This window comes from Cervus canadensis, chromosome 4 (genome assembly GCF_019320065.1).
Source record: "Cervus canadensis isolate Bull #8, Minnesota chromosome 4, ASM1932006v1, whole genome shotgun sequence".
NCBI lineage: Eukaryota > Metazoa > Chordata > Mammalia > Artiodactyla > Cervidae > Cervus > Cervus canadensis.
In genome coordinates, this window is record NC_057389.1 from 80069850 (window position 1) to 80082425 (window position 12576).

General features: G+C 43.2%; 1 protein-coding gene across 6 annotated transcripts in view; it reads left to right on the forward strand.

Moving 5' to 3' along the window:
- The window catches only part of GRAMD2B (GRAM domain containing 2B), a 118801-nt gene that overhangs the window by 75295 nt on the left and 30930 nt on the right, over positions 1-12576 (forward strand). The gene's annotated exons all lie outside the window — the stretch shown is intronic.

The window sequence follows — 12576 nt, forward strand, 5'->3', positions numbered from 1 at the left end:
CCATGAATAGTTGTGGGTCGTTAGGAAGGAGCAGAAAGGACAGTCTAGGCTAGACGAGCCAAGAGCCATACACAGAGGAAGGATGAAACACATAAGCAAGGCTATGGGCTTCCCTGGTGACTCAATCAGTAAAGAATCTGCCTGCAATGCAGGAGACCCTGGTTCTATCTCTGGGTTGGGAAGATCCCCTGGAGAAATGAATGGCAACCCACTTCAGTATTCTTGCCTGGAGAATCCCATGGACAGAGGAACCTGGCAGGCTACAGTCCATGGGGTTGCAAGAGTCAGACACAACTTAGCAACTAAACCACCACGGTGAGAGGACCAACAGGGCCGGAATGGAGGAGTCATTTCAGAAAGTAGAGAGAGACTGCAAAACTCTGGAGAGTCTTGACTCACATCCAGATGCCTCATTCTGATGCTCAATGGGAAGCGTTGTTAGTTCTGGAACAGGGGCATGACATAATGGAGGCAGTGTCTCAGGGGGATGAATGGGGCATTGATGTCCGAGAAGACTTGGAGAGGGAGACCCTGGAGATCGCCGCTGTGTGTCTCCCAGGTTGAAGGGACATGGCTGCAGCTACAGCTCTTCTCTACTGTTAACTTCATCTTACAGCAGTGACGGAAGCCCTTGTGGGTGGCTTTTTAAAAATAAAAACATAAGCCAGTTTGAGTTGGGCTTCTCTTCCTTCAGAATCAAAATCTTGATATTTGAACACACTTTGAAGTTATGTGAGTTGCCTTAGGCTTTGAAAGAAAATCAAGGAAAACAGAATTCAGTTCAGCTCAGTCACTCAGTCATGTCCAACTCTTTGCAACCCAGGGACTGCGGCACGCCAGGCTTCCTTGTCTATCACCAACTCCCACAGCTTGCTCAAACTCATGTCCGTCGAATCGGTGATCCTATCCAACCATCTCATCCCCTGTCATCCCCTTCGCCTCCCACCTTCAATCTTTCCCAGCATCAGGGTCTTTTCAAATGAGTCAGTTCTTCGCATCAGGTGGCCAAAGTATTGGAGTTTCAGCTTCAGCACCAGTCCTTCCAATGTATATTCAGGACTGATTTCCTTTAGGATGGACTGGTGGGATCTCCTTGCTGTTCAAGGGACTCTCAAGAGTCTTCTCCAACACCACAGTTCAAAAGCATCAGTTCTTCAGTGCTCAGCTTTCTTTATAGTCCAACTCTCACATCCATACATGACTACTGGAAAAACCATAGCTTTGACTAGACAGACCTTTGTTGGCAAAGTAATGTCTTTGCTTTTTAATATGCTGTCTAGGTTGGTCATAGCTTTTCTCCCAGGGAGCAAGCATCTTTTAAGTTCATAGCTGCAGTCACCATCTGCAGTGATTTTGAAGCCCAAAAAAATAGTCTGTCACTGTTTCCATTGTTTCCCCATCTATTTGCCATTAAGTGATGGTACCAGATGCCATGATCTTCGTTTTCTAAATGTTGAGTTTTAAGCCAGCTTTTTCACTCTCCTCTTTAACTGTCATCAAGAGGCTCTTTAGTTCTTCTTCCCTTTCTGCCATAAGGCTGGTGTCATCTGCATTTCTAAGGTTATTGAGATTTCTCCCGGTTGATCCCAGCTTGTGCTTCATCCAGCCCAGCATTTCGCATGATGTACTCTACATATAAGTTAAACAAGCACGGTGACAATATACAGCCTTGATGTACTCCTTTTCCTATTTGGAACTAGTCTGTTGTTCCATGTCCAGTTCTAACAGTTGCTACTTGACCTGCATACAGATTTCTCAGGAGGCAGGTCAGGTGGTCTGATATTCCCACCTCTTTAAGAATTTTCCACAGTTTGTTGTGATCCACACAGTCAAAGGCTTTGGCATAGTCAAGAAAGCAGAAGTAGATGTTTTTCTGGAACTCTCTTGCTTTTTTGAGGATCCAGCGGATGCTGACAATTTGATCTCTGGTTCCTCTGCCTTTTCTAAATCTTGTGCCTCTTGAACAGCACAGACAAATCCTTGTGCACACCAGGGCCCAGGAGAAAGGAGCTGTGACCCCACAAGAGACTGACCCAGACTTGCCCATGAGTGTCCAAGAGTCTCCAGTGGCAGCGTGGGTCAGCGGTGGCCCCCTGAGCAGGATGGGGGCGCTGAGTGCAGCAGTGCATGAATTCCATTGTCTTCATCACCTCCACCGTAGTGTAGCCTCAGGTCAAACAACAGGGAGGGAACCCAGCCCCGCCCATCAACAGAAAACTGGATTAGATTTACTGAGCATGGGCCCACCCATCAGCACAAGACCCAGTTTCCCCCTCAGTCAGTCTCTCCCACCAGGAAGCTTCCATAAGCCTCTTATCAGAGGGTAGACAGAATGAAAACCACAATCACAGAGAGAAAGTGAAAGTGAAGTTTCTCAGTCCATGAACTGTAGCCTACCAGGCTCCTCCATCCGTGGAATTTTCCAGGCAAGAGTACTGGAGTGGGTTGCCATTTCCTTTTCCAGGAGATCTTCCCAACCCAGGGATCAAACCTGGGTCTCCCGTATTGCTGGCAGACCGTCTGAGCCACCTGGGAAGCCACAATCACAGAAAACTAATCAAACTGATGACATGGACCACAGCCTTGTCTAACTTGGTGTAACTATGAGCCATGCCATGTAGGGCCACCCAAGACAGACGGGTCCTGGTGGAGAGTTCTGTCAAAATGTGGTCCACTGGAAAGGGGAATGGCAAACTGCTTCAGTATTCTTGTGTTGAGAACCCTGTGAACAGTGTGAAAAGGAAAAAAGATAGGACACTGAAAGATGAACTCCCCAGGTTGGTAGGTGCCCAATATGCTACTGGAGAACAGTGGGGAAATAACTCCAGAAAGAATGAAGAGACGGAGCCAAAGCAAAAACAACACCCAGTTGTGGATGTGACTGGTGATAGAAGTAAAGTCTGATGCTGTAAAGAACAGTGTTGCATAGGAACCTGAAGTCTTAGGTCCATGAATCAGGGCAAATTCGGAGTGGTCAAACAGGAGATGACAAGAGTGAACATTGGCATTTTAGGAATCAGCGAACTAAAATGGACTGGAACGGGTGAATTTAACTTAGATGACCATTATATCTACTACTGTGGGCAAGAATCCCTTAGAAGAAATGGAGTAGCCATCATAAGTCAACAAAAGAGTCCGAAATGCAGTACTTGGATGCAATCTCAAAAATGACAAAATGATCTCTGTTCGTTTCCATGGCAAACCATTCAGTAGCACAGTAATCCAAGTCTGTGCCCCAACCAGTAATGCTGAAAATAGAGTTGGGAGTAGATATAAAGGTAGGAATGAATCATGTGGTTGTTCATGGAACCAGGTTCAAGGGCCGTGTTGGGGCCAGTTGGTGGTCTGTGCTCAGCCATTCCTCCAGCTCTGATATTGCAGCTAAGATTTAGAGCTTCCCTGATAGCTCAGCTGGTAAAGAATCTGCCTGCAATGCAGGAGACCTACGTTTGATCCCTGGGTTGGGAAGATCCCCTGGAGAAGGGAAAGGCTACCCACTCCAGTATTCTTGCCTGGAGAATTCCATGAACTGTATAGTCCATGGGGTCTCAAAGAGTCAGACCTGACTGAGCATCTTTCACGTTCACTCCCTATGACAGTGTGCTTGGGACTCAACAGAACTCATTTCCAACTGACAGAAACCTTCCTCTGCGAAGACAGTATCTTTTTGTTGTTGTTCTCTGGGCTCTGCTAGTTTTCATATATAGTTTTTTACCTGCTACCAATATATGTCTATTATATGGCAAACTAGATTTGCAAAATCACTCCCACAAAACTACAGTTCTTCTTGTGTTCCCTGTAACTATCCCTGGTGGTGCTGATCTTCTCCACTCCCCAGATAACCTTTGGGTTATCTTGGATGTTCCTCTCCGTTGCCTATTCTCCCACTTGATCTGGTGTTATCTCTCGATTATCTCTCCAGTGTCTGCCCCTCTCGAGGTCAAACTCCTCCCCCATCTGCCTTAATGTTTTCTCACTGTCTCCAGCCCCCACCTGCGCCCCTTCCCTGTTCTTGTACATTGATGCGAGTGCAACCCTCCATGAGCACATATATCATCAGGCTGCTTGTGATGTATGTGCCAGAGAGGTAAGCACTGAGTAATATCTCATCTTCATCGTTTCATTCCTTCTGTCTAAAAATCTATTAATTCCCAATCCACCAACCAAATAAAGTCTAAACACAGCCCTCTCTCATTAAGAACCAAACTTAACAACAATTTAATTTGCTTCTTTCTGCTGCCTTACTCCAGAAAAAAAAAAAAAACTGCTAAGTTTTTCATCTGCCTCCCCAATAAGTTTTAACTGTGCTTGATTTTAATGGTAGTGTTACTTCATTATCTGTAAAAATATATGCATCCTGTTCTAATTCTCTACTTTCTCTCTCAGCTTCCTGTTTTGATGGAACAAAAGTATCAACTCATTTATACTAACTTCCCTGCTTGCCTCTCTTCCTATTTTCATTCATTTGCCTCTTAAAAAAACACCTTGATCAAAATATCTTGTGAAATTAATTTGACTCCCAACTTTCTAGAATAAGAAGTTAGGAACCTCTGCCCTTCTTTGACCTCTTTACCACTCATATTTTTTGTTTAATAATCCTTTCTCTTTTTTTTCTGATTAGAATGCCTGTTCATTTGATATAGAAGTACCTGGCTTAAACATGTCTTGTTTTTCCCTCTTAATTTTTCTTTTTTCAAATTTCTGTATCTTGATGCTATTTTCCAACCCTTTGATTACATAAATAGGTCTCATTCAGTTCAGTGCAATTCAGTCGTTCAGTTGTGTCCAGCTCTTTGCGACTCCATGGACTGCAGCACTCCAGGCCTCCCTGTCCATCACCAGCTCCTGGAGTTTACTCAAACTCATGCCCATTCAATCAGTGATGCCATCCAACCATCTTATCCTCTGTCGTCCCCTTCTCCTCTCACCCTCAATCCTTCCCAGCATCAGGGTCTTTTCCAGGGAGTCAGCTCTTCATATCAGGTGGACAAAGTATTGGAGTTTCAGCTTCAACATCAGTCCTTCCAGTGAACATTCAGAACTGATTTCCTTTAGGATAGACTGGTTGGATCTCTTTGCAGTCCAAGGGACTCTCAAGAGTCTTCTCCAACACCACACTTCAAAAGCATCAATTCTTTGGTGCTCATCTTTCTTTATACTCCAACTCTCACATCCATACATGACTACTGGAAAAACCATAGCCTTGACTGGACGGACCTTTGTTGGCAAAGTAATGTCTCTGTTTTTAAATAAGCTGTCTAGATTGGTCATAACTTTCCTTCCAATAAGGATCTTTTAATTTCATAGCTGCAGTCACCATCTGCAGTGATTTTGGAGCCCCAAAAAATGAAGTTTGCCACTGTTCCCACTGTTGCTCCTTTTATTTGCCATGAAGTGATGGGACCAGATGTCATGATCTTTGTTTTCTGAATATTGAGCTGTAGGCCATCTTTTTCACTGTCCTCCTTCACTTTCATCAAGAGACTCTTTAGCTCTTCTTCACTTTCTGCCATAAGGGTGGTGTCATCTGCATATCTAAGATTATTGAGATTTCTCCCAGCAATCTTGATTCCAGCTTGTACTTCATCCAGCCCAGCATTTCTCATAATGTACTCTGCATATAAGTTAAATAAGCAGGGTGACAATATACAGCCTTGGCGTACCCCTTTTCCTATTTGGAACCAGTCTGTTGCTCCATGTCCAGTTCTAACTGTTGCTTCCTGACCTGCATACAGATTTCTCAAGAGGCAGGTCAGGTGGTCTGGTATTCCCATCTCTTTAAGAATTTTCCACAGTTTGTTGTGATCCACACAGTCAAAGGCTTTGGCATAGTCAATAAAGCAGAAATAGATGTTTTTCTGGAACTCTCTTGCTTTTTTGATGATCCAGCAGATATTGGCAATTTGATCTCTGGTTCTTCTGCCTTTTCTAAAACTAGCTTGAACATCAAGAAGTTCACGGTTCACGTACTGTTGAAACCTGGCTTGGAGAATTTTGAGCATTACTTTACTAGCATGTGAGATGAGTGCAATTGTGCTGTAGTTTGAGCATTCTTTGGCATTCCCTTTCTTTGGGATTGGAATGAAAACGGAGCTTTTCCAATCCTGTGGCCACTGCTGAGTTTTCCAAATTTTCTGACATATCGAGTGCAGCACTTTCACAGCATCATCTTTTAGGATTTGAAAGAGCTCCACTGGAATTCCATCACCTCCGCTAGCTTTGTTCATAGTGATGCTTCCTAAGGCCCACTTGACTTCACATTCTGGGCTGTCTGGCTCTAGGTGAGTGATCACACAGTCGTGATTATCTGGGTCATGAAGATCTTTTTTGTATAATTCTTCTGTGTATTCTTACCACCTCTTCTTAATATCTTCTGCTTCTGTTAGGTTCAAACCATTTCTGTCCTTTATTGTGTGCATCTTTGCATGAAATGTTCCCTTGGTATCTCTTATTTTCTTGAAGAGATCTCTAGTCTTTCCCATTCTGTTGTTTTCCTCTATTTCTTTGCTTTGATCGCCGAGGAAGGCTTTCTTATCTCTCCTTGTTATTCTTTGGAACTCTGCATTCAAATGGGTATATCTTTCCTTTTCTCCTTTGCTTTTCGCTTCTCTTCTTTTCACAGCTATTTGTAAGGCCTCCTCAGACAGCCATTTTGCTTTTTTGCATTTCTTTTTCTTGGCGATGGTCTTGATCCCTGTCTGCTATACAGTGTCACGAACCTCCGTCCATAATTCATCAGGCACTCTATCAGATCTAGTCCCTTAAATCTATTTCTCACTTCCACTGTATAATCATAAGGGATTTGATTTAGATCATACATGAATGGCCTAGTGGTTTTCCCTACTTTCTTCAATGTAAGTCTGAATTTGGCAACAAGGAGTTCATGATCTGAGCCACAGTCAGCTCCTGGTCTTGTTTTTGCTGACTGTACAGAGCTTCTCCATCTTTGGCTGCAAAGAATATAATCAATCTGATTTCGGTGTTGACCATCTGGTGATGTCCATGTGTAGAGTCTTCTCTTGTGTTGTTGGAAGAGGGTGTTTGCTGTGACCAGTGCGTTCTCTTGGCAAAACTCTATTTGCCTTTGCCCTGCTTCATTCTGTACTCCAAGGCCAAATTTGTCTGTTACTCCAGGTGTTTCTTGAGGACATAATATTTGAGTAATGACTTGAGGGAAAGGAGAGAGAAAATTATGTGTTGCCCTTTATGGGGACAACAGCATTCCAGACAGAGGGAACAGCCAGTGCACAGATTTTCTTGTGGGAGCATGAACTGAGAAAAGGGTGTTAGAGGGATCCGGAGGGGCAGCAAGGGCAGATCTGGAAGTGCTTTGTAGGCTAGTAAGGATTTGAACTCAATCCTCTTGCATAATATTGTGGTCTGTTTTATGAGTTCTGTCTTCTCTCTGAAGATATTAATTAGAGGGTTTGGGGTTTCTGTTTTTTGTTTGCTTGTTTATTTTCTTCTGTTCTCTGAAGTCAGTTTTCTAGTGTTTTTACCTTCTTGTTGGTTTATCCTGGTCTTTTCCTTAAGACTTCAGATTTTCTTCAAGTGTCTGGCAATCCTTTGCTGTCATTTCATATATAAGAATGAGGGACTGGTGGGCAGTGAGGGGTCAGATGAGGAATTAGAGTAGTTCAATAGAACATGGATAGGGAGTTGGTACCTAGCTTGGGACCACTTTGTTCAAAATGGAAAGAAGAGACGGGATTTATTCTGGGGTTTCAGCCTCCATATTAGGTACCCTGATTTTCTGCTGCTAAGTTAGTCATTTTTTTAAGTTGACAACCCTTCTAATATTTTTTTTTTCTCACAGGCTAAGTAGCTGACTGTCTGACATTTTGATGTTGCGGGGTGGTCAGGGGGAAGCACGAGGTGGAGGATGGGCAGAGCTTTTGAGCACCCACACACACACCTTTAATTTTGTTTAATGTTTTCCACACTTCTTACATCCTCCTGTTATAGCACCTTATTGGATTCTGAGAAATAGGTTACTATTCTCTTATCTTCCATTGATGCCCAAATTTTAAAATACAACTTCCTCTGCTTTGCCACATGAGTTCATGTTGTACTTCGCTTTCATTTTCCAGAATGTGGAGAAATCACTCTTCTGTGGATGGTTTTCCACCATTATTGTAAGCAGGATTATTATTTCTCATTTTAACAGGCCTCAGAAAGAAGAGGCAAACATCTGTGCTCCTGTTCGCCATCCTGAACTGGAAGCCTGTCAGGTTTCATCACAGGTTTTGCCAAAACCAACTATGTTTCTGGCTTTCCTTTTTAAAATCTGCCAGTAAGCTTATCAAGAAAAAAGGAAAATTTAATGTGTCATTAATGTTTTAACGTTATGCTGACCTCTAATATCCATTTAACTTTTCTAAATGTTTGTTTATTTAAAAAGTCAATTCTAGGATATTGCCAAGAATTTGGTGATGCAGTTATGATCAGAACTGTTTTCCCTAAATGTTTCTAACAGCAGCCCATTAGAAAAATTGGCAAAATGTACATACAAACTGCTAATTTGCAAAACAGGAAATAAAGAACACATATATGAAAATATTCTCAGCCTTACTCATCAGAAGAGAAATGTAAATCAAATCAAAACTATAATGGGTTGTTTTTTTTTTTTTTTACCTCTCACATTTGTAGAGATCAAAAATTTTAACATTAAAAAAAAACTAGTCATTGGTAAAATTGTTAATCTCTGTGCTAGGCACTCTGAATTATTTTTTAAGTTTAACACTTTGGTAGAAATGTGTAAACTCTGATACATATTATGGGTGTGAGTCACAAAGCCTTTACTAAAGGCAATTTGGCAATAACTATAAATTTTTTTTTATTTGTGTACATTTTAGCACAGCAGTTTCATTTCCAGGAAATTATCCTATGGATATATTCAGACATAATAACATATGAGGACATTCTTAGTAATGTTGTCTGTATTTATGATAAGACTGAAATCACCTAAATAAGGAACTGGTTAAATTATAAGTCAGCCATTACAGTGGAACTCTGTGCTGTCATTAAAAAGAATGAGGAAGCTCTATGGGTACTAATAGGAAAAGAGTACCAAGATGCCATAAGTTGAAAAAAAAAAGGGGGTCAGGGGCATAGAATAGCATGCTATCACTTGTGCGTAAAACACACACACACCGGTATGCACTCAGGTTCCCTGGAAGGATACACAGGCGCTGGGAACAGTAGGTGCCTCTGGAGAGAGACAGGGTGACCATGAAACAGGGGTGGGCACAAGGGAGATTTGTTTTTCCATTTGTCTTGTGCTTCTCATACCTATTCAGGAATAAATATGTCAATAGATAAACACAATGTAAAGTTTCCAGATGAAGATATACTTCCATCCGAATTGTAAATGAAAGACCATTCTTCCTGACTTACAAAAATCTAGCTTGCTCCCAAACTAGATTGAGTTTACTTTGCTAGGGCGAGGCTGAGAGGTCTTGGAGAGGTACTGATTTCCATCACCAGCTCCTCACCGTGTGCACCCCATGCTGCTTCCTGCTTTCGGCTACTCTGATCATCTCTGTTTGCTGTGTGGCTGCTGCCCAGTGGTCCCCAGAGTCCTCCTCTGTCCCTACAGCCCATCGCTCTGCTTTCCAAGTCCTGCCCCTCTTGCCCGCCGGCTGCAGGGTCACCAAGCAGGCAGCATACTGAAAACACGTCTGAGGCTACAGATCTTGGCAAGTCCGGGGCAGCCCAGTTTTCAGCACAGGGTTTCGGTGTCACTCTGCTTTCACAGACCTGAGCTTAATCATGACCATCCGGTTTCCAGGATTTTATTTTCTGGTGAAGCACATGCTATCTTCAAGTCACTTCTTCACCTTTGTTGGGCAAGACTGTGGTTTCGAGAAATGATAATCAGGGAGTTTTTTAAATGATAGTGGATGTAAAACTATCTCACTGGTACTACCATAAAGGGATTTAGTGACCTTTTTGATGCCCAAGCTTAGACTAATTTAACTGGAAGGGAGACAAACACGGGTTTATCACTGTAATTAGGAAGGAACACAGCTTCCTGGACTGAACCAGAGTGAGGCACTTGTTTGCATTTATCTGAGATAACAGCATAATCATTCACCTGAGACAGAACCTAATCATCAGTGAGATGTGATGGTGCCTGAGTACAACACAGCCTCAGCAGGAGAAGCAAAGGGCCTGGGAGATATAGACGCGACAGGAGAGAGGTGTTGAGTTTACTCTAAACGAAGAGAGAGACTTTCCAGGAGGAGTAATAGTGGACTCCACATAAAAATTCTAATTCTGAAACAGGTGGGAGGGGGGCTTGAGATGGGGAACACATGTGAATCCATGACTGATTCATGTCAATGTATGGCAAAAACCACTACAATATTGTAAAGTAACTAGCCTCCAACTAATAAAAATAAATGAAAAAAAAATTCTAATTCTGAAACATTGTGAAGTCTGAATCAACTCATCACCAAACTAATGAGGTCTAGGAAGTAAGGAATATCAGACTGCTGATAGGGATTGTCAGCCTGTTTTTTTAATTTATAGATTGTGTAACAGTGTCTGGCAGTGTCTTATTGAAACCATCTAGCTGGTAATACATATGCTGCTGCCTAGCAGGTAAAGTCAGGCTTGGTTAGTATGAGTGTGTCTGCCTTGTCTCCCAAGCATTGCCACCCTTGTCTATTGATGGCAATTGCTCAGAAACTCCCTACTGAGAAGCTTTCAGGGCCCATAACTGAAGCTTAAATTGGGTTCGAGACTGGAGAAGAAATAACCTGCTAATATCAGGTGAAGATGGATCCCCTGTTCCCAGCATCTTCTCCCGCTTCTGTGCTTCTTTAAAACTGAAACTCATTTATCCGTCTCACACCGCTAGGCTCTGAATATCCTGCTGGGCCAGCAGGGACCCATAAACACCATAAACAAGCTTTTGTTGAGAGAAAAGGATCGTTGACTTGGCTTTTTTTTTTTTTTTTAGTTAATTCTAACTAATTTTTTTTAGTTAAGTCACTGTCCTTGAAAGAACCTTCTTGTTTCTGGTTTGTTTGTTTTGTTTTGTTTTTTAAACTGATTTCCTTGTTTTCATGACTTCAGTGAGACGTGTTATTTCATCTCCCTTGTCAGTGAGAGTTCGGCCTCACTGACTGACTTTACAGTGACTGAGAGGCCCTGAGGAAGTGGTTTCTTTCTTTCCCTGTACCCTCCTCACTCAAGCACAGGCAAGTCTCTGCTTTTCGGATTTTAGCAGCTAGAGTCTGCTACTGACAAGACGACCTCTGGGATAAGGGGTGCTTCCAAGAATCATCTCACCAGTGTTAGGAATTAGCTTGCTTGAGTTTCCTTAGCGTCTTTGAGTAAACAAAAACCCCAAATTGAATTGGCCCGTAGATGAATTGCACTTTCGCTTTAGGCATTACAGAATCAATCATTGTCAATCCCATATCGATCAACACCGGCAAGTGACCACAGTAAGCAAAGTGCTGAATCGAGTGTAGTGGAAAAAAAACAGAAGTTCCCTGCTTTTAAGGAACTCAGTCTCAAAGTTGGATTGATAAGCCAGTTGGGAGAAAAAAGTTAACAGTCCACGGCATGAATCAAGGAGGGTCCGGTGAGTTATAGAGACAGCAACAGCAAAGCTGGGGTGACTGGGCTGGGAGGTTCTGGGGAGTTTGTGTGGCTGAGGAGGGCCTTCCTGGGAGGACCAGTGCTGGAGACCAGGCGGCAGGTTAGGGACGAGAAGGGTGGAGACTCTCTATAGAAGCCGTTTTAACCTGTGCATACCTGGATGTTCTGTCATTGACAGGCAAGGCTTGAGTGGGCTGGCCTGGAGGCAGGGTCTCTAATTCTGTCAGGGCTAAGCTAGGGGCCCTGCATCAGAGGCACCCACTTGGTGAAAGCTGAGGGCCCCGCACTGCACTCAAGTGCCTGGTCAGGACAGGTGAGGCCAGGAGGGGCTGACATCCGGCCACTTTGCTTCCTCCACATCTTGGCCCTGGGCTCTTTCTGCCCAGAGCGAGGGGCACCGTTTCTCTGGCTGGCCATGTGTCCACAGGGCTACAGTCAGACAGACAGCACCTTTTCATGGGTGCCTTTGACTGGGCATGGCTCTTTCTGAGTCCTCAAAGGTGCTATGCAGGATGGGCCTCAATCTGACCCTTCAGAGAACTTGATAAATATTTGAAGGAATGCTGAAGTGGATTATTGAAGTTCCACACACACTTTGTCTCCCTACTTAAAGAGGGACTCTCGACTGGATTTCTTTTTCTTTTTTTGGTTTATTCAACTTACTTCACTAGGTTGTGGGAACTTTTTTCCTGTGTCTACCGCACTGGCCCTCCTGCATCCATTAATGGTTCAGCATGCAGCCCTCTGACTTATTGTCCCCTCTTCTTGCTCTTTCACTGAGGTCAGATCTAGTTTTCCAAAAGCCCATTAAGCACGATTACATACCAGCATTGTCCTAGACCCTGAGGTCAGTATAAAGATCAATGAGATTTTCCCCCCAGCCTGGGGGTCCCACATCACAGAACTAGTAAGAGGGTTCAGAGGATAGATAGGTGGTTAAGAGGATGGACAGATGCGAAGAGA